This window comes from Cololabis saira, chromosome 24 (assembly GCF_033807715.1).
Source record: "Cololabis saira isolate AMF1-May2022 chromosome 24, fColSai1.1, whole genome shotgun sequence".
Taxonomy (NCBI): Eukaryota; Metazoa; Chordata; class Actinopteri; order Beloniformes; family Belonidae; genus Cololabis; species Cololabis saira.
Window position 1 is genome coordinate 6,836,554 of NC_084610.1, and position 19,758 is coordinate 6,856,311.

Consider the following 19,758-nt stretch of genomic DNA (forward strand, 5'->3'; position numbering starts at 1 on the left):
GTGCTTTTAATTGAGAAATACTTTTTTTATTTACTTGCAAATGTGATTAAACTTTATTGCACATAGAGTGGTGACGTCATTAATGAAGTGATCTTCAAAAACACTCCTTTTGCCTTCTGGCAACAAATTGTCACTTCAAACATCTAGTTAGGAGTGATGTGCCGTTCCAGTAAAGCAAGGAAAATGAGAGTTGAGGCATGCCTATTGAAGTGTTTCCAACATGTATTGGTGGAATTGATTCACAAATCAGATGTACCTGTTGGTAAAGGTGAATTCTGCCAATGACACAAAATGAAGCTCAATTCCTGGAACCGCAGAAAGTAAACAGAAAGCCAGAATGTCAAGATCATTGCTGTGTAGCATCAGTAATCAATTACTTTGTCCTCTTAAGTATTTATTTATTTTTTAAAACCTCACATAATGAAACAAATATTTCAATTATGATCTAATCATTTACATTTTCAAATACATTTTCCAATTTATTAAAATTCTCTGCATTTGTTCAACAAAGTGTGGACAAGAAAACTAAAAGAACATGATGTAGTATATTACAATTGTTTCCTTTCATGTTACACAGCGTAGGAGTATGAGAGTTCTGTATATACAAACATACAATATACTTATAATTATTAGTTGTATTATTATTTTATTAGTATAGATACACTACATCACCAGAAGATATTGTTACTTTTTTCAGTTTATTTTTAATTTAAAATCATCCACTTATCGAAGAATAAAAGTTTGGGAGCAATCAGTACAGTTATTACAGGAAGTGATGGCAGAAGTACAAACAAAAACAATACAATACAATGATTTCATTATAATCTCAGCACACAGATTTAAGCCTGTCATTTTCCTGTAAGCTTTTGCCTCATTGGAGCATTTTCTGGCACTATGCCACATCTGTCATGACAACAGGAAAGTTGACTACAAATGGAGTAGCTGTCTGAGCTTTACAATGCCCAGACATGTAAGTTTTGTATCTTAATACCCAGAATAAGCTCCAATTCCCCAAATCCTGACAGGCTGAATAGAAGATGTAGAGGAAGTAGAGCATGAATAAAACAAAGAGCAAACAGGAGGAAGTTTAACCTATTTTTTTTCTTAGTTGCCCTTAAAAAGGTGAGATCACCAGCACGTAAAATGGAAAAGTTTGGAGAGCTCATAATAACAAATCAGAACGATTAGCAATTAAGTATTATGTGTTTCACCAAGGCAACGCTGCACAGGACATTTTAATCCCAATGCTTCTCTTTCTAGCTTTGGGCAGTAATAAATACCTACCAACACAGTCAATGTTTAATCAGGCATTGTTTTTCTGGTTTCAACTAAAATCATTTAAAAGGTTACTGCACACTGGTGAAACAATTCATGCGCCTCAAGTTTGAGAGAACGTGGCTGGCCTGCACCCCATCCAAAACCTCATGGGAGCTGAACACTGGCGGTTCTAGGATTTTTCTGAAACAGGGGCCATTATGGGGCCAAATGTAACCTGCCACGGGCGTTTCACCTGCCTGCGCCTGACTTGAACATTTTTTAATTTCACCGCGCTGTGAGGGCATCTCAGTGCGTCCAATAGGAGAGAAGGTGGTTGTCATCATGCTGAGGACCCACTCCCCAACAGGCTGTAAAACTGCTCCCTGTTCAATCTGAAGTAGACCTGCTCATCATGGAGCTGTAGCTCCAACGAGCCTGGATTCCCCCAAATCCTGTCTTCTCATGAGGATTTCATGGACCCTCCTTGCTGCTGCTGCTCGTCTCCTCCTCAGAAGAACTAAAGCCAGGGCTTTTCTTTGAAGCAGGGACAGATACATTTTTCAAATTGAGCTGTAGCTACTGTACGTCCAAACCAGTGGGAAAAGTGCGCCAGATTGGAAAAACTTTTTTCGGTCGCCTAGCGACAAACAGTACTGGAGTTGAGGGGGGATGAGGGGGGATGGCATCCCCCCCTGAAATAAAAACGGTCCAAATCATCCCCCCTGTAAAACTGCCATCCCCCCTTTCCATCCCTTATGTCATTTCATCAATGAATGTGGTTTTACTGCTATTTCAACATTTAGAGTGCTCACCAGAAAAATAACACCAGAAAAATAACTTATTTGACAATTTTCACCTGTTTCAAGTCAATTTTCACTTGAAATAAGTAGAAAAATCTGCCAGTGGAACAAGATTTATCTTCTCATTACAAGCAAAAAAATCTTGTTCCACTGGCAGATTTTTCTACTTATTTCAAGTGAAAATCTACTTGAAACAGGTGAAAATTGTTGTTTTTTCCAGTCATGATACTTGTTTTAAGTGTAATGAGATTTTTTTTGAAAATTGTTGTTTTTTCCAGTCACGATACTTGTTTTAAGTGTAATGAGATTTTTTTTTTACTAAATTGAGATATTTTAACTAGAAATAAGACAAATATTCTTGTTAAGATTGAGTTTTTGCAGTGATCCATTTTACTTATCCTGTGAAGGACAGAGTCATATTGATAAATTCAGAAAACTGTTTTTTATTGTTGTGTTTTGATGTATTTGATGTAAGCCCAGTGGATATTTAAAGCTTACAGAAGGCTGCATTTAACTGCTGCTATGTCATTCCTGCAGTATTTCTGCAGCTGTTTTGGTCACTGCTATTGTGTGTATTATATTATTTGTAATCAGCACAAATTATCTGTCCCCATATGATAAAATCCACCATCCCCCTGATTTTTTTTTTACAACTCGAGTACTGGAAACAAATGCTCTGCGCCAACTCTGTGTTGATTCTGCGCCCACCCGGCCGTGTGCGCGGCGCAAACCGTATGTGGAAAAAAAAGTATGTGAAAGCAGCTTTAAGCGGTGAAATTAAAAAATGTTCAATTCGGGCAGGCAGGTGCAGCACAAACCCCGTGGCAGGCGCCCTCTTGCGCACCGTGTAGCTCGGCGGCAGAGCGGTCCGCTCTTAAAGAGTGGACCGCGAGTCTCTTGTGCCGCGGTAGCACATACACAATGAATGGGAAAGCTGGCGGCGGTCTGCGCTTTGCGCCCTCTATGTGAAAGGGGCTCCTTTTAATAAAACATCATCCTCTTTCTTTGAAAGCAGAATGAAAACGCAATCCTTACGTTATGTTCAGCCCGCCACAAATATTTTAAAAGGCAGTGAACCCTCCCTCCAAATCAAACTGTCCAATAACGTCTACCATAAACTGTTTGGTTTGTCCCCCCTAGAGTGCACCGAGCTGTTTCTTTTTCTATTCACTTGTATTGACGCAACAGGCGTCACCACTAGTTTGGGGGTGGAACTGCAGCAATGATCATCAAATTCTCAGCTTGCCCGTTGATTGACAGAACAGGGGCACTTCAGGGGCCAATCAGATTACAGGCGGGGCATCGGCCCCCATGGCCCCCCCCCTGATCCGCCCCAGGAGCTGAAGCTGGCCTGCGTGGGTGGAGTAGCTTTGGGCAGTTTGTGCAAAAGGACAATATGCCATAGGCTTCTGGGTGCTGCAACGGTCCAGATAGATGGCATGGAGTGTTTGTGCCAACCTGCTTCAACCTGGCCAGCTGCTTGGTGAATGACTTCAGGTGTTCTTCCACAGTACCTTCATGCATTTTCTCAGGTGTGACCAGACCAGGAAGGTGACGCTGGCATTTGAGGTCATTTCCAGCTAGTCAATAGGTGCTCCGGTGGAGGCATGGTGAAAGCTGACTACCGCTGGGTGGGAAGGCAAGCACCACAACTGCTCTTTTCTTCCCACAATATTTTTATTCAGATTTTTTTCATCAAAATGCAAAACAAATACAATATAAACACAGTACACACTAGAAGCAGGGGCCGCAGAAATTGCACATCTTAACAAAATCCATGATAAAAGGTAAACCGAGCCTATAACCTACTTGAAAAAAAACTGAACATAATTATATACAGTTGTATGGGGGTAATGTGTAAGGTGTCATGATAATTACAAACATATTTACATTAACATATAGAAGCACTCAGTCCATTGCAACTGAAAGTGAGGCAGGAACATGTTGAGAGAAGGAAGTATTTTTACATATATGAAGAATTTTACACCAGCACACCCCTCAATATGAACACATATCTTAGGCTATTTGCTAGTTGCAAAAAAAAGCATTATATCAATACTGACAAACAGTTAAAAACAACATTTAAATTTTTTTTTATTTTCTAGCTTTATATACAAAGACCATTGTTTATCATTTACCCGTACTTTACAAATCTTCATCTGTGATTGTTGTGTTGTCATGCTGGCATTAAGCTTGCAAGAAGTCAGACAAAAGTATGGGATGGAAAATCCTGTTGTTTTTTCAAAATAAAGTATTAATAAACAGGTTCTAACTCAAATACCAATGTTACGTTAATGAATGAACGCTGCAGGTAAAAGATTGAGAGGGTTTAAGAAGTGATTTCAACATTTGAGCTGAGGTAAATTTTACAAATCAAAAACCGAATTCTATTCTCAACAAACCTTTTTAAAAGGAGATAAGAAATATGTCTGTAAATGAGCAGATTGTGGTTCAGAGTGGAACTGGGATCGGAGGTTCATTGCTGCACATCCCTGTCACAGAGGATGTGGCATGCACATGTAGACACACCAATTATTATCAGGAAGTGCTGAAAAAGAGCCATTCTGTAAAATGAGCTTCAATGAACCTCAGTGAAGCTTGCTGCTTTAAAGCAGCACAACGTAACTTTCAGCTTTTCTGAGTTTGGCGGCATCTTTTGGACAAAAGCGGTAGTGCTTTACCAGAAAGAACACTACGTTTCCCATGAGCACCAGCGCGTACTGCCGGAAAACTCCTGTCCCGTCGCTGCATTTGTTTTGATGAGAGAAGACGGGACGCTTTTCTTTTTCACCAAGTGAACAGACGGAACGCAAAAAAAGATGTTAAACTGCTAGAAAGGAACTGGAATTTACCGGGATACCTTAAACAAGGAAGCCAGGGAGCAGTATATGGAGAAAATAATGATTATTAACGGTCTGGATCCATATGAAATCTCTACTAAAGAATGGAGCTCCTAGTCGGAGCTGCACTCTTTAGAAGGATTTACTGCCGCAGTTCTGCACAACCCACGTCTTACTACCTTGTTTAGGAGTGTTTGGCAGCTGCTTTGGTAAATGTTTGACTCGCCATGTGTTTCAATAAATTAGTATAATAGTACAACATACAGTACATGTTTTGTATTACTCTTACTTTTCTTTTCTTTTTTTTTGACTGCTTTGAAGAGGCTCCGAGGCGTGAGCAATATTTTTTTTTCCTTGTGAGATTATTTTTTTCCTCTGCAGCTACAAATAAGAGTTAATATTTTTTCCTCAACAAAATTAATCGCACCTCAGAGAGCTGGCCAACAACTGCGTTTAGCTGGAGAAGTGGAATAAAACCTGTATGAATGATCCGACCCCGGTCTGTGAGTGTTTGTTCGTGGTTTAATAAACCCGTGTTTTGATCCGACGCCCGTCTGTGTGCGTGTTTGTTTGTTTACTGAGGAACGTTATGTTTGGTCGGACTCATTACAGCCGCGATCCAACCGAGCCGACGACTCTTTTACTCTTTTAATTTGTTATCTCAGATAATTGGCCGGCCTCCGTGGTTCTGCCTCCGAGCAGGAAACCGGTGAAAAGTTAAACCATTAGCGATCTTTTCCCCACGTCTGTTGTGTGGAGCTGCTGCAGCTACAACACAGCAACGGGTTACCAGCTTCTGCGGAGCTGCGCTCCACGCCCCGCCCATTTTCGTCTCGACTACGAATCGGGAAGGAGGGGGAAGTGACGTATGCCGTAAAGCAGTCAAAGCCGTAAAAATGTGTAGTTTTTTAGTGTGGCAGGGTTCCTACCATGCTCCTCAAAGTTACATCGTGCCAGTGAAGGCGATACAGACCCCTCAGACCATGACAGAGGTGTCATTAAACCTGTTGGAAGTTGATGTACCATCACAATGACTCTGGAAATATGATATTAACGTGGAAAAGTTACATAGTGCCGCTTTAAAAGGAGATAAGAAATTTGTCTGTAAATGAGCAGATTACCATATAATTCTTAAGTGATCTTCTCAAACACTTCTTGTATTAGCTCACAAATCCAGGTAACTGGAAAGAAGTGTTCCACTTCTTTAACTCTCACAGCGGGACTTGAGATCATGCTGAGGTCAGAGTAAACACATGCCGTAACTCTTCCACTTGCATTGTGACCCAAGCTGTTTGCCCTGACCACATTTCCGAATAACTGACATACATTACGTTTGATGTCTGCATTTGAAAAAAAGATGTACCGGGATGAAATCACACATCTCCTCGTTAGTATAGTGGTGAGTATCCCCGCCTGTCACGCGGGAGACCGGGGTTCGATTCCCCGACGGGGAGTGATAAACCTTTTTTTTTTTTTTTTGCTCCTGATGAATCTTATCAACGATTGTGGGGAACGATGAAAGAAAATCACAGCTTCCTCAAAAAGGAAAAAGGGATGTTGCATTGGCCGGGAATTGAGCCCTATTTCAAATCCTCAATTATCAAATTTTTGTCCTTTCCTTCTCACCCTGCCTGGAGCAAATTTTGTCTTTTTGTCAGGCTAGTCAGGGTCTGTAACACTCATAGCAGGATTTGAGATCATGCTGAGGTCAGAGTAAACACATGCCGCAACCACCACTTGCATTGAGACTGGGGGGAGGGCTATTTGCACTGACAACATTCCTGAATAATTGACCTGAAAAAAACTGGCAGTATGTCATCTCCTCGTTAGTATAGTGGTGAGTATCCCCGCCTGTCACGCGGGAGACCGGGGTTCGATTCCCCGACGGGGAGTGAATAACATTTTTGGAGCAGATTTCTATTCATTTAGCTCTTTGCTGATGAACGCCTAACATTACTTTTTAATTCTGCCAGAACACACAATGGCTTTTTTTTTTTTGTCTGCACACATATTAATGGTTAATACTATGCTGGTAAGAACCTAAGGCATATATATGTGCATTTTTAATATAAAATAAATAAATCAATAAATATGTCACATATATTTATATCTTATTAATATATATCCAGGACGCGAGAACACACATGGAGGCGCACGTCGAGCACTGGAAATCTTAAAAAAAAAAAAAACAGACACGAAACAGGCACGGAACCGGCAAAAACACGAGCAGCAATCACAACTAATCACAACAATCACAACTAATCACAACAATCAAAACTAAACTAAGCTACCGCGATTAACTAACCCCCAAAACTACAGAGCAAGCATGCAGGTGAACGGGCCAGTGTATATGTCCATAGGCGGCGGCGCGCTATTAAGAGGCTAGGAGAAGCTTAGCTTCCCCAAAGTTGTCACACACACACAAAAAAAATCAAAGGTATTAAGAAAAAAATTATCAAACACATGGAATCAGCTCAACACGAGCAAAGTGTGAAAAAGTGGCACAGTTATCAGCATTCCAAACAAAGCAGCTCTGTCATTGCGCAAATGAGCACAGCTCACACGAAAACTGTAAAAGAAAACCGAGAATATCCAACATCCATCGCTGAAATGGTCCTGTTTCTGGCAAAACAAGGGCTTGCTTTTAGAGGACACGATGAGACTGAAGGCTCAAGCAACCGTGGGAATTTTTTGGAAATGTGCAGCTACCTTGCCAAACGAGATGCGTCATTTAGTATGATGCAGCAGAAATCAGCGTCTCTCACAAGTCATGACATCCAAAACGAGTTCATACAAACAGCCTCTGAAATGGTGAAAGAAATGATCAGAGAAATCGAGGCAAATGTTTTTTTCACTCTGGAAGATGAAGCTCGAAGCTTTAAATCTGAACAAATGACAGTCTGTGTTCGTTACACACACAATATGGAAATACAAGAGCGCTTCCTTGGATTTGTTCGGAGAAAACAGATGCAGAGGCAATACATGGTCACATTAAAAAGTTCCTGGATGAACATGGAATTTCCAAACTCCCCGTGGGTTATGGCTGGGAAAGTTAACGGAGTGCAGCAGAGGACGCGCCAGGATCACCCCAGCGCTATTTACATCCACTGTATGGCGCACAAGTTAAATCTGGTGTTGACTGAAGCCTTCAAAGTCAACCGAGTGGCCTCTGGTTTTTTCTATATCATGGAAAGCCTGTACACATTTTTTGGACAACCTGGGACTCACCATGCCTTTCTACAGATGCAAAAACAGCTGGGTGTGAAAGCAGACCTATCTGTCCTGAGTGACACTCAATGGGCATGCTGATGGTGGCATAACATGTCAGCTGTGAAAAGCTCTTTCAACTCCATCATTCATTCCCTTGATGAGTTTTCTGGGCCCCAAACCGCCGATTTACAGAGGCGTCAGGTCTGCTTCACAGCGTGGGAAAACTAAACTTCTGTGTGTGTTTGGTTTTTTTCTCTCACGCTTTGCGCATCATCCATGTCGCATCTCAGGCCCTTCAGAAAACAGACACCACACTTGCTCAAGCTTCCAGTGTTCTGCAGGCCAGCGTCCAGGGACTTATGGATATGAGAAAAAACTGGGACATTATGTGGAGAGAGATACTCAATTTTTGTGAGTCCAACGACATATCTGTCACAGAGCAGGAGCCCCTACACAAGCGCCCTGCACGCGCAACAGCAACATTATATTCTGCACTTGTGGAGAGCACACTGGGGCAAAGGGAGCTGTACACGTCCATTTCAAAGAGTCCCAAAGACAGATGGGCAATACATGTCTTCTATCCCGTCATTGACACACTTGTTGGGGCCTGTAACAAACGCTTCTCAGAAGAAGCAATGCAAATTGCAAAAAAGGGTAGATGATATGTTAAACTGCGACGCTGATGGCGCTTCAGGACTGATTAAACAATAAGCTTCCACACTCTCCATCAACACTGATCTTGCCCAAGCCGAAATGTCCATGGTGAAAATGAGTTTAGGTGGAGTAACTTTGGAAAATCTAAAAGTCGCTGCCTTGACTGATATGTATGAGGTAGGGAGATATTGCACATCTGACTTACTAGCTTCAGGGAGATAATGCTGGTGTACATCTTCTCTGAAATCTCAGATGAATTATTCTAAAAGTACCCCTGTGGTTTGAATGCCTGTACAACAGACGGAGTGTGTGTTGTTGATTGCTTTCAAAATAATAAATATATAACCTATTTAAGATAAAATCGAAGGGAGAAAAAAAAAGGACGTTGCATTGGCCGGGAATCGAACCCGGGCCTCCCGCGTGGCAGGCGAGAATTCTACCACTGAACCACCAATGCTTACATCAACTCCAACAACGACATGAGACAGTATTGTTCGGATCCCACCATGCGTTGTCTGGAGATATTGAAAATGCATCAGTTGTATAGGTAATAAGGGCCAATCAACAAAACAATCAACAAAACAATCAGGTCAACAGAAAACACAAGCCTACGTCCTTTTACATCTGTGCACAGAAGTTAAAAATAGAACACATATTTGGCATGACATCTCCTCGTTAGTATAGTGGTGAGTATCCCCGCCTGTCACGCGGGAGACCGGGGTTCGATTCCCCGACGGGGAGTGATAAACCTTTTTTTTTTTTTTTGCTCCTGATGAATCTTATCAACCACGCGATTGTGGGGAACAATGAAAGAAAATCACAGCTTCCTCAAAAAGGAAAAAGGGAAAAGGGATGTTGCATTGGCCGGGAATCGAACCCGGGCCTCCCGCGTGGCAGGCGAGAATTCTACCACTGAACCACCAATGCTTGATCTCTACGCTTACAGCTCGTCTTGAATACATGCTCCACAACTCCAGACAGTTCGTTTGCACAGCACTTAAGGGGTCCGAAGGTGATACCTGCCGGTCCAGCTGCTTTCCTCTCTTTCATCTTTCAGCTCTTTCTCCTCTGTTCTGCTGTGAAGGACAGGGGTGGGGGATAAATGGCTCTATCTTGGTGTGAAGTGGTTGTAGCATCTAACAAGCCAGAGCTGTGAAGGGCCGAGTGAGGAGGGCAAGCATGTAAGGGACCGGCTGCATGGGGGGAGGAGTGGGTGCTTGAACCTATTCAAATGTAGATTTAGATCGTTGGCCCACTGTTGATCCCCCTCGACCTGTTCATGGGGTGTTTTTTAGCCAAAATTATTTCCAGGCTGCCCCACACCCCTCATGTCCTGCCGCTGCTCCTCAATCTTTTTCCTGTACTGAGTACTGTCAACCTCTATCGGGGCGGGGAAGTGAGAAGCACCCAGCAAATTGCACAGAAAAGTGGCAAAAAAGTCCACTGGGTTTTTACCCTCAGCTCGTTCTGGCAGGCCCACCACTTTTATATTCTGGCGTCTGGAGCGCGCTTCGAGGTCAATAATCTTTTCTTGGAGCGATTTGTGACTGGCCTCCAGCCGCAGCCATTGCTGTTCCATCCCGGTCAGCCGGATGTCATGGTCACTGCTGGCAGCCTCCACAGTAGAAATCCGAGCATCGTGTTCGGTCAATGTGGCCTGGGTAGCTTGCAAGGACACCTCCAAGTTATTGAATCGGTCCTCCATCCTTTTACTGATGTCGTTTATAGCCGCGAGGATGACGGATGCCTCGGTGTTAGCCGTTGCCGCTGGCGGAGCTAGCTCTGGAGTGTCGTCATTACTCATGCCGTCAGCATTAGCATTAGCCACACCGGCCATGTGGATTTCCACATGGCCTGGTTAGAGCTACCCATATCTGTGGTGATATTCATTACATGCCAATGGATGATGCCCTCTGAATTATTTATTGGCCTGTACACTGCTCCATTTGTTGAATTTCCACTGAAATGATAGGCGACAACTTGCTTCCAGCGTGATGTGTTTCCAGCCAACATAAACACACACACGTGTTGCTGCCCCTGTTTGACCTGGCAAAGTCACAGCTTTCCAGAAAGTGTGTGTAACTCCACACTTGGTGTTATTGGTCTACACACACACACCCCCTTTCCAGGTCTGAAAACCCACTTGCCTTCAGTTTAAGGAAATCAAATACTTCCGTTAGGATTTTTTACCCATTTCATCACCCAGTGCTCATACCTAAGTAACAGTCCTGGGCATTGCTCTCCTCTGCCAACCCAGGGAGGGCCCTACACTGAGCTCAGGTCTCCTTCTTATCCTGAGGAGTGACGGACCGCTTCTTTTCACCAGACAGGGTGAGGATTCTCTGACCGGACGTAGCGCGTGGAAGGATCACGTTATTCCAGATCCTCCCCACCCCATCTGGCGCCCCGGTTGGCCAGAGGGGGCATGTGTAGCCCAGGACTGTGTGCATGTTTTTGTGAGGGTAGCTCACATTAGCTACCCAAGGGAACACGGGGAGAACATACAAACTCCACACAGAAAGGCCCTTTCGCCAACCCCACCCAGGGTGTGGGCACTGAAGTCATGGGGGAACTAACACGTGCCCCCCCTTCTCTCTTCTCTGCAGGGTTCTAATTCCTGGCAGGGGAATCTGCAAGTCCTGCAAGGCCTTGTAGCCAGTGGAACCAGCAGCAAATGCTGCTGGTTCCACTGGCACTGGCACTGGCACTGGCACTGGCACTGGCACTGGCACTGGCACTGGCACTGGCACTGGCACTGGCACTGGCACTGGCACTTTTCCGATGTTTTAATGCCTTCGTCACTGTGTCATTGCTCCATTTCATCCCTCTTGTGGTTAGTCTCCCTAATGCTCCAATTTGATCTTTGGTTAAAATGTTCTTAATTTTTTTTGTTCTTCATTTTCATTCTCCTCTTAAGAACTGCATTTTCCTGCTTTACTTTTCTCAGTGCTGCTCTGTTTTTTTTATTTATATTTTCTTGTTTTTTCAGTGGTTTTAGGAGCTTTGATTCCCTGCTTGGTGGCTCCCTGCTCTGCTGAATGGCTGATGTGAACTCTCCCTGTCTCTCCTCATCAGCCATGTCCTCTCTTCCTTCGGTGTCACTTTCCCTTCTCTCACTCTCCTCATCTTTTCTTTCGTCAATCTGAGAAACTGGTGCGAGTAGAAGACATGACACTGCTCATTTTTAAATACTAAAATAATATTGTCACTTAAACAAGAAATATGGTATAGTTATCAAGAGTTAATATACATCATACCTGTGTCATCTTTAATACAGTAGCTGTGATCAGCAGGTATGGACCCTGTCTTTGCAGGTGAAAGGGGGCATCGTGGAGTAGGGGCCCTCCTCTTTCTGACTACTGGCCGATGCACAAAGATGGTGGGTATTGCATCTTCTTTCAGCCTAGTCTTGCCCTTGCTGGTCTTGACAAACTGGTCAGCCTCAGAATGTGCCTGCAGGATGACTTCAACTCAATTCTCACACTCAACAACTCATTTTTATCGAGGAGTACATACATGTCTAGTATATCTCCTCTAGTGGTTGAATACACACTATTAGCCTTTTTTTTAAACAGTCACGTTCCAACAGCATGCCCTGTATTTGACTTCACAACGCTATGAACTCTGGGTAATGTCCTTAGGCTAAGTCAGTATCGATGCTGACTTACAGTAAGGGGGCAGAAAGTGCTCATTCACGGACTCACTGACTTGATGATCTGCCAATGGAACAGCCCTCGAACACTCACAAACCTCCTGTGAATGCGCCTCTAAGTCAGCGCGTCTGTGAGGGGTCAGATTGGAATTGGGCCTTAGGTAGCACATTATACTAGATATGTTTAAAATCTTTGCACATATAAAACACAACCAGTTAAGAACCTGAGGCAGCTTGACAAATGTGTTACACATCAGTGGTTGAATATACTTAACGATAAGCAGCAAAAGCTGTTGATTACAAAATGTGGCTCTCATATTTGATACTTTTTTCTCTGCCTTGTATTTCCTCTCCTGGGTTGCAGGAGGAGGGCAGAGTCCAGACACAGAAGCAGAGAGACAGCAGAGCATCACTCTCTGCCCTGGTCCAGCACTGTCCTGAAGCAGCTTCAGGTGTTCTGGGGTTGCCTGATATTCAACTTTGTTTAGGTCTTGCTTCCATTAAGTTACATCTTTTGTTTTTTTCCTCTCATTTTTTCCTTCCAGTTTGCAACCTAACTTCACTTGGTTTGTTCATTGTTTTCCTGTTCTTTCTTTTATGTTTTTAATAAAATGTTATGTAATTTTGAATGTGATTACCTCACATATTTTTTTGTTGTTAAAATCTTTGTCTGTCACGGCTAAATTGCTCCTTCCAACTTTAGCCACCGAGACTTTTCGTCTGTGCCTGTCTTTGGGGAAGCCTTTCTCTATTATTTTCCAATAACATTAATACTTACCCTCAAACGTCGAGCGGTGCTGCCGATGAGGTCGAGAAACGTGCGCAGTCGTATCCATCAGCTGGTCCTGTGAAGCTGATTTAGCTGAGCTGAGCTCAGTGTAGCTCAATCTGATAGGTTAAAGGCATCCCTCCGTCATCTCTCCGTCAGTATCTTAGCGTGATATTGGTTCGACTGATATAGTCGGCCGCAGCGTTTGCCTGAAAATGTATCAAACTTTAGAATATGATTTTGAAAAAAATAGGAAATCATTTGAGTGGCAACAAACAGAATCTGATTAAAAATAAAATAATCTTCACAGCTTTTAAAAATCTGGGTTTTCCATCCGGTGGGGATCATTATTTTGTAAAACTAAAGCAGACACGCAGCCTCGGCCCACCGCCTAAGAGGTTGTCTCCTCCCCAGGCCACTGCTGCTTTACTGCATCCAGACTAATTTGTTGCTTATTTCAAAATGTTGCTGTCTCCCAGTCTTGCTATTGCCGTTGGTCTTAACAACTCCGCCCCCTCCGCTTACGTAAGCGGTTCTTTCCTCTAGAGCCGCATGCGGCTCTTTAGCGCCGCCCTAGTGGCTCCCTGGAAGTTTTTCAAAAATGTTTGACCTTTTTTTCTCTTTTTTTCTTCTTTTTTCCTTTTTTCTTCCTTTATCCTTTCCTTTTTAATCTCGACATTTTGACTTTTTTCTCGACTTTTTTCTTGACATTTCGTCTTTTTTCTCGAAATTGTACTACAACATTAATCTCGACATTTCGACTTTTTTCTCGAAATTTTGACTTTTTTCTCGACATTTCGACTTTTTTCTCAACATTTTGACTTTTTTCTCGAGATTGTACTTCAACATTAATCTCAACATTCGACTTTTTTCTCGAAATTTTGACTTTTTCTCGATATTTCGACTTTTTTCTTGACATTTCGACTTTTTTCTTGACATTTCGCCTTTCGCCATTTGCCAGGGCTTATACAAGACTTTTCATTTTTTGCGGCTCCAGACATATTTGTTTTTTGTGTTTTTGGTCCTATATGGCTCTTTAACATTTTGGGTTGCCGACCCCTGCTCTAGCCCAACAAAGAGTTAGTACCATGGAACCGGTTGGAACCGTTTTTTCTGGTCCGGAGACGGTTCTTCATCAGTAGAAACAGAAAGCCTGGTTCCAAAGCACTGGCCCAGAACCAGCTGTACAGTCCTCAGTTCATCCTTATCCCATGATCTGAAAGCTCTCTTTTTTGTCCTTCAGCAGAGCTTTAATATCAGAGTTAATCAACGACTTGTTATTTGAGAAACACCTTACCACCCTGGAGGGAACGGTTTAGGGCTGAACGATTAATTGCATTTGCGATAATATCGCTATGTGATAAAACAAGATTTTCTAACCGCAAAGGCTGTGATTTGACCAGTCACGTGATCTGGTCACATAATGTGCAAGTGAGCAGAGCGGGAAGAGCAAAGCCGGCAGGGAAAAAAAGTTAACCATGGCCTCAGCGTTAGGGCTCGGCCAGGCGGGGCTTTATAAATATATGGGCTTTATAAATGTATTAAATATATGAGCCCGGAGTCGGCATGGCGAGGAGCTGCGCGCGGCGAGGAGCACGAGCCGGCGGACAGTGAGTCGCTGTGAGCCTGAACCTGCAGCTCGTCAGCTTATCAGGAGGAGAGGTTAAAGAGCGGGGCTGCCAGTTGTTCATTGCTGGTTTGTTGTGTGAACTCTGTGAGCTTTGTTGGTTTGTTTGTTAGTTTGCTGGTGTTTTTTTTCTCCGTGTGATTTTTGAGTTATTTGTGAAGAAGTTCCCTGTGAGGCAGGTTTTTTTGTTCCCTGTGGGAGTTTTTCTGTGTTTTTCTATTAAACTACGCCTCGTTTTGGCTAAAGTTCAACAGTTTACAGACTTGTGTAGACGTGTTAAAGAGGTAAAGCCACAGATTTGTTTTCTTTATTGTTGTAATCTGATAAATCTGAAATTGTTTATTATAAAACAGACTGATTTATTGCTTGTGAAAACGGCCCGGTCAGGCGAAGGAGAGATTTGTCGGTCAAGGCACCTCTCCCTGGCCCTGCCCCTTCTCAACCTTTCCCTGAACATAACCTGGGGCTTGCTGATTGGGTCAGAGCTTCGGGAGCTGCGTGCTGGCCTGCGGTCCCCACCCCCGGTCATCCCGTTGCTGCTTCCACCTGCCTGCTGTGCTGTTGACGTCCCTGACTCCCAGTCTGGCCCTCGGCAGGAGGGTCTCCCCTTATGATCCAGGTCCTGCTCAAGGTTTCTTCCCTCCTAAAGGGGAGTTTTTCTTGCCACTGTTTGGCTTAAGGCTTTTCTCCCACTAGGGGAGTTTTTACCTGCCATTGTTTATGTAATAACTGCTCGGGGTTCATGTTCTGGTCTCTGGAAAGCGTTTAGAGACAACTTTTGTTGTATTAGACGCTATATAAATAAAATTGAATTGAATTGGAATTGTGTAGTTGAAAAATACATGAGAACAGGACCTTGAAAAAATAATCACATATTAAATCGCAATCGCAATATTGAGGAAAAAAATTGCAATTATATTATTTTCAAAAATCGTTCAGCCCTAGAACGGTTTATGTAGTCTGTCGTGCAATCTGTCATGTCCCCTCGTGGATCACACAGTTCTGTCCACACAGTGGTGTTGGAGCAGTCACTGAGAGCTGCCTCGCTCTCCACAGTCCACCTCAGCACGGTTATAAACAGGCTGCAGATGAACAATGGTGTGGTCAGCTCTTCTGGGGGGGGTCCAGTCCAGTCCAGTGTATACTGAGTGTATGAGGGCATGACTGATGTCTCCAGAGATGAGGAAGAGGCTCTGTGGGAGCTGTGTCTGCAGCTTGCTGGTAACTGAGCGCAGGGCATGAGAAGCTGTGTCTGCTTTAGCAGATGGGGGGAGGGGGGATACACCGAGATCTCACGTTACCCATGGTGACAGAGGGAAGAACAGGTCTGAAGGATCTCTTCTTTTTGCAACGTTGTTTTCCTTCGTGGCATCCATGGCAGTACTTACCAAGTATCTCCAGGGGGATCTTGTGTCTGTCCCGAACTAACACTGCAGCGCTACGCAGCACAATCATCTGTTCCCTGCTGTAAGCACACACGGGCTGCTTTGGGCATTGTAACGCCAGTCGGTCTGGATTTTGTTAAAAAATAGGGACTCCCAAAAGCAAGAAAAGTGTGGCGCTGGCTAATTGTGACGTAATATTTGAGAAAATGTAAGGGCAAAAAAGACTGTCGCCCAACGTGGGGCTCGAACCCACGACCCTGAGATTAAGAGTCTCATGCTCTACCGACTGAGCTAGCCGGGCATGTGTGCAAGTGCCACTAGTGATCTTTTTGAAACCACACAACCATACAGGACTGTGACGTCTACGTGGTGGAGGCATTGTTACTTCCTTCTTCTTAACAGCGAGGAAAAACCCTATTCACCCTCAGTGACCCCAGCTTCATTCGGATTCAGATGACTTTATTAATCCCTTTGGGAGGTTCCCTCGGGGAAATTGACAATGCTTCCTCTGCAATGGAGCTGAAGCTTCCTTGGAAATGGGATTTCAACATCTTCCTGCCAAACATGGCCAGAAAAACTTAAAAACCCTGATAACACTAACAGCACAGAATACAAAAATGTTCTGTGGTTCATAATTAGATACACCACAACACAATGCTTTGTTAAAAGGATTCAAAACAAGTGCCCCGTGTGAGGCTCGAACTCACGACCTTCAGATTATGAGACTGACGCGCTGCCTACTGCGCCAACGAGGCCTGTGAAGCCACACCGAACAGGAAGAGATAGGATGATGACACCAGGAGGAATGACGTTCCAGCGGCTGTTGGTGAGTAAGTACAAACATTTTTTACCTGCTCCATGAAATGAAGCATAGAGAAACTCCCCTCTCGTCTGCAGAATAATATCTCAATAGACAAAACGGATTGCTGAAGAGGATTTTTTTCTTTTTTCAAGTGACTTTCTTTCATTTATTAATTTTCCCTTTTACTTAGGTACGCACTACTTACTTAATGTTTTACTTTTCTCTTAAGTGATTTATCTTATGTTAATAAACCAAGATAAATCCAAAAGTAACTACTTCCTTGTCAAACTACAAAGCAAAAGTGTTTTTTTGTTATTGTCATGGTCCGTACTTAATATTTTATGGTAATAGTTCTTAATTTGCCACAATCTTGCATCAGTTTGCTTCACCAAAACTTAAAACTACATATTGAATTTATTAGGAAAAAAAATCAACATCAAGTCCAAGTAGTTTTTAACCATAACTTAGTTTTTTGACTGAAAGCAGTATTTTTGTGGAATATTGACAATATTCATAATAGCATTTTTTTATTATTTTAAGATTTTGTACAATTATTAAGTCACTAGGTGGCGCTGTTTCGTCAATCTTACAGTCTTTGGTGATGACCAAAAGATTAATCTGGGTTTTCTTGCACAAAAACAATTAGTTAGTAAACTTTAAGGCACTGGATTTGTTTTTTAAGGACTAGTTTTTTCTTCCAAAATTAGAATTTTTAAATTATTTCCAAAATTATATATATATATATATATATATATACCAAAAAAATTATATATATATATATATATATATAAAATTATATATATATATATATATTTTTTTTACACTGACGTTTTACACCTCTACTTTGGGTTACTGTTGTGGAAATTGAAAGGACCAATAAACTAAACTAAACTAACAACAATTTAATCACTTTTCGTGTTGCTGCAAAAAAAAACCCCACAGGCCACTGGCAGTAAAGATTTTTTACCGTAGGCTACCACACAGCGTGGGTGAGAGCATAACTTCTAAAATGTTATTTAGAAGTTTATTTAATTGTTAATGGGCTCTATTACCTCTGAAAGGCTGCAAAAAGAAAAAAAAATACGTTACAAGGCCTTGGCTTTAAAATGGTTCGCCCCTAGTTTGGCCTCCAAGCTAAATTACGATACAGCACTGCCGGATATTTTTGGTCATATTTACTCTTGGAATGGTAAATATACACATGAAAAATTAACAATAAACGAAGTGGTAACTTACCGACGCACTCCGCAGTCTAGTGCACATTTTCCTCCATCCACGTTTATCCAACTGCGCAGTTCAGTCACCTGGGCAGGAAACCATCCTCTTTGGTCTCTTCTGCATGAAGTTGTTCATTTTAAATTAAGTTTGGACCCCTAATAAAGTCAAACTAAAAACGTAAATGGTTCAGCGTATGCAGAGGTATAAGTTAGTATAAGTTTGGGTTCATGTGGTTTGGGCCAGAAATGCGCGGTCACGCGGGGGCCGCCGATGAGCGCGCGCGAACCTGAACCTCGAACACGTGACGCATCAATTAATAAATACAATATATAATTTCAACAAATCAATGTGCTATGTCTGTTTTAGACGCGTTTTTATTAATATAATATTGTATTGGGGAGATTATTTTATATTAGTGTCACTTAATATCCCTCAATTGTGCATCAGATTGTAGTTTTGCATTATTTAGCTCTGTTTTTATCTTATTTAGGTTGTTTTGTTGATCTCGTTTTGCATCTTTTTAATCACCGTTGTGTTTATTGCTTAAGTTTCAGTTGTTGTGTAATTGTTGTTGTTTTACATCTCTTTGTGGCCTCATCTGTGCATGTAACTGGTCTGGATTTTAACATGTTGGAAGGTCAGTCCCAGTCGCTGACCTCGTTACGGTTCAAAAAGCTTTCAGCTTTCCCGGTTGGATTTTGATGTATTTTTAAATTCCATTTTAAAAACCTTTACAATATTTATGTAAAAACTGCAAGGACATAGTGGTACTTGCAAGTGCTTCAATATCTATCTTAAATAAGAATAAGGTTCACAGTTGGACAAATATTTGGTTCAAGTGAAAAGAGAAACCACATTCATACCAAGAACTGAAAGCCAAATTTAATAATTTAATTCCACCATGCACAAACCATATAGAAAATACTTTACAGCAACAACAATAAGTAAAAATGACATTTCCTTATGCTAGAGAAAAAAATAAAGTGGGTGTCACAGATCACTAGAGGCTCATTGGGTTAGTCTGATGATAGTACACGATTAGTCATGTGTCAGAAAATTAAAAAAACTTGAGCATATATTTTGCAAGAAAAATGCTGATGCTGCTCTCATGTCACATCCAACTCATTTTGGGAGTGCTTCATCTCTACCTTTAGCTCTACTTTTGCTTTGTGAATGGATTGCGATACCCATTGGGACATTACATATAGCCCCGACAAAAGTGGGGGTTGAAGTAAGTAAAAGGAGAGGTTTAGTGTGTGTTCGTCAAAGTGGGGGTAAAAGCAGAAGGCATACATCCTTTCAAATGGCACTAGTATGTTTTTAAGAAAAAAGCTATACAGCAAATACACTCCTTCATATTACAGATGATTATCAATATCATCGTACAAGTGATAACTGACTTCGTCACATTAGGGCGTCGTCAAAACATTACAGCGAACACAAGGACCTCTGTAGTCAAGGTGCTTTTAATTATACTCACCTATGTTTGCACTATTGCAAGCAGAGGTAAAAAGAGGAACACAAACAACGACAACAAAAGAAAA

General features: G+C 42.3%; 7 non-coding genes across 7 annotated transcripts; 3 read left to right on the forward strand and 4 right to left on the reverse strand.

Moving 5' to 3' along the window:
- Nucleotides 1-6,279: 6,279 nt before the first annotated feature.
- trnad-guc (transfer RNA aspartic acid (anticodon GUC)) lies at nucleotides 6,280-6,351 on the forward strand. The gene has a single exon. It is a non-coding gene; the product is annotated as a tRNA-Asp (tRNA).
- A 366-nt stretch (nucleotides 6,352-6,717) lies between these two features.
- Nucleotides 6,718-6,789, forward strand: trnad-guc (transfer RNA aspartic acid (anticodon GUC)). The gene has a single exon. It is a non-coding gene; the product is annotated as a tRNA-Asp (tRNA).
- A 2,358-nt stretch (nucleotides 6,790-9,147) lies between these two features.
- trnag-gcc (transfer RNA glycine (anticodon GCC)) lies at nucleotides 9,148-9,218 on the reverse strand. The gene has a single exon. It is a non-coding gene; the product is annotated as a tRNA-Gly (tRNA).
- A 212-nt stretch (nucleotides 9,219-9,430) lies between these two features.
- trnad-guc (transfer RNA aspartic acid (anticodon GUC)) lies at nucleotides 9,431-9,502 on the forward strand. Its single transcript has one exon. It is a non-coding gene; the product is annotated as a tRNA-Asp (tRNA).
- A 115-nt stretch (nucleotides 9,503-9,617) lies between these two features.
- Nucleotides 9,618-9,688, reverse strand: trnag-gcc (transfer RNA glycine (anticodon GCC)). The gene has a single exon. It is a non-coding gene; the product is annotated as a tRNA-Gly (tRNA).
- A 6,734-nt stretch (nucleotides 9,689-16,422) lies between these two features.
- Nucleotides 16,423-16,495, reverse strand: trnak-cuu (transfer RNA lysine (anticodon CUU)). The gene has a single exon. It is a non-coding gene; the product is annotated as a tRNA-Lys (tRNA).
- A 381-nt stretch (nucleotides 16,496-16,876) lies between these two features.
- On the reverse strand, nucleotides 16,877-16,949 carry trnam-cau (transfer RNA methionine (anticodon CAU)). The gene has a single exon. It is a non-coding gene; the product is annotated as a tRNA-Met (tRNA).
- Nucleotides 16,950-19,758: the final 2,809 nt, after the last annotated feature.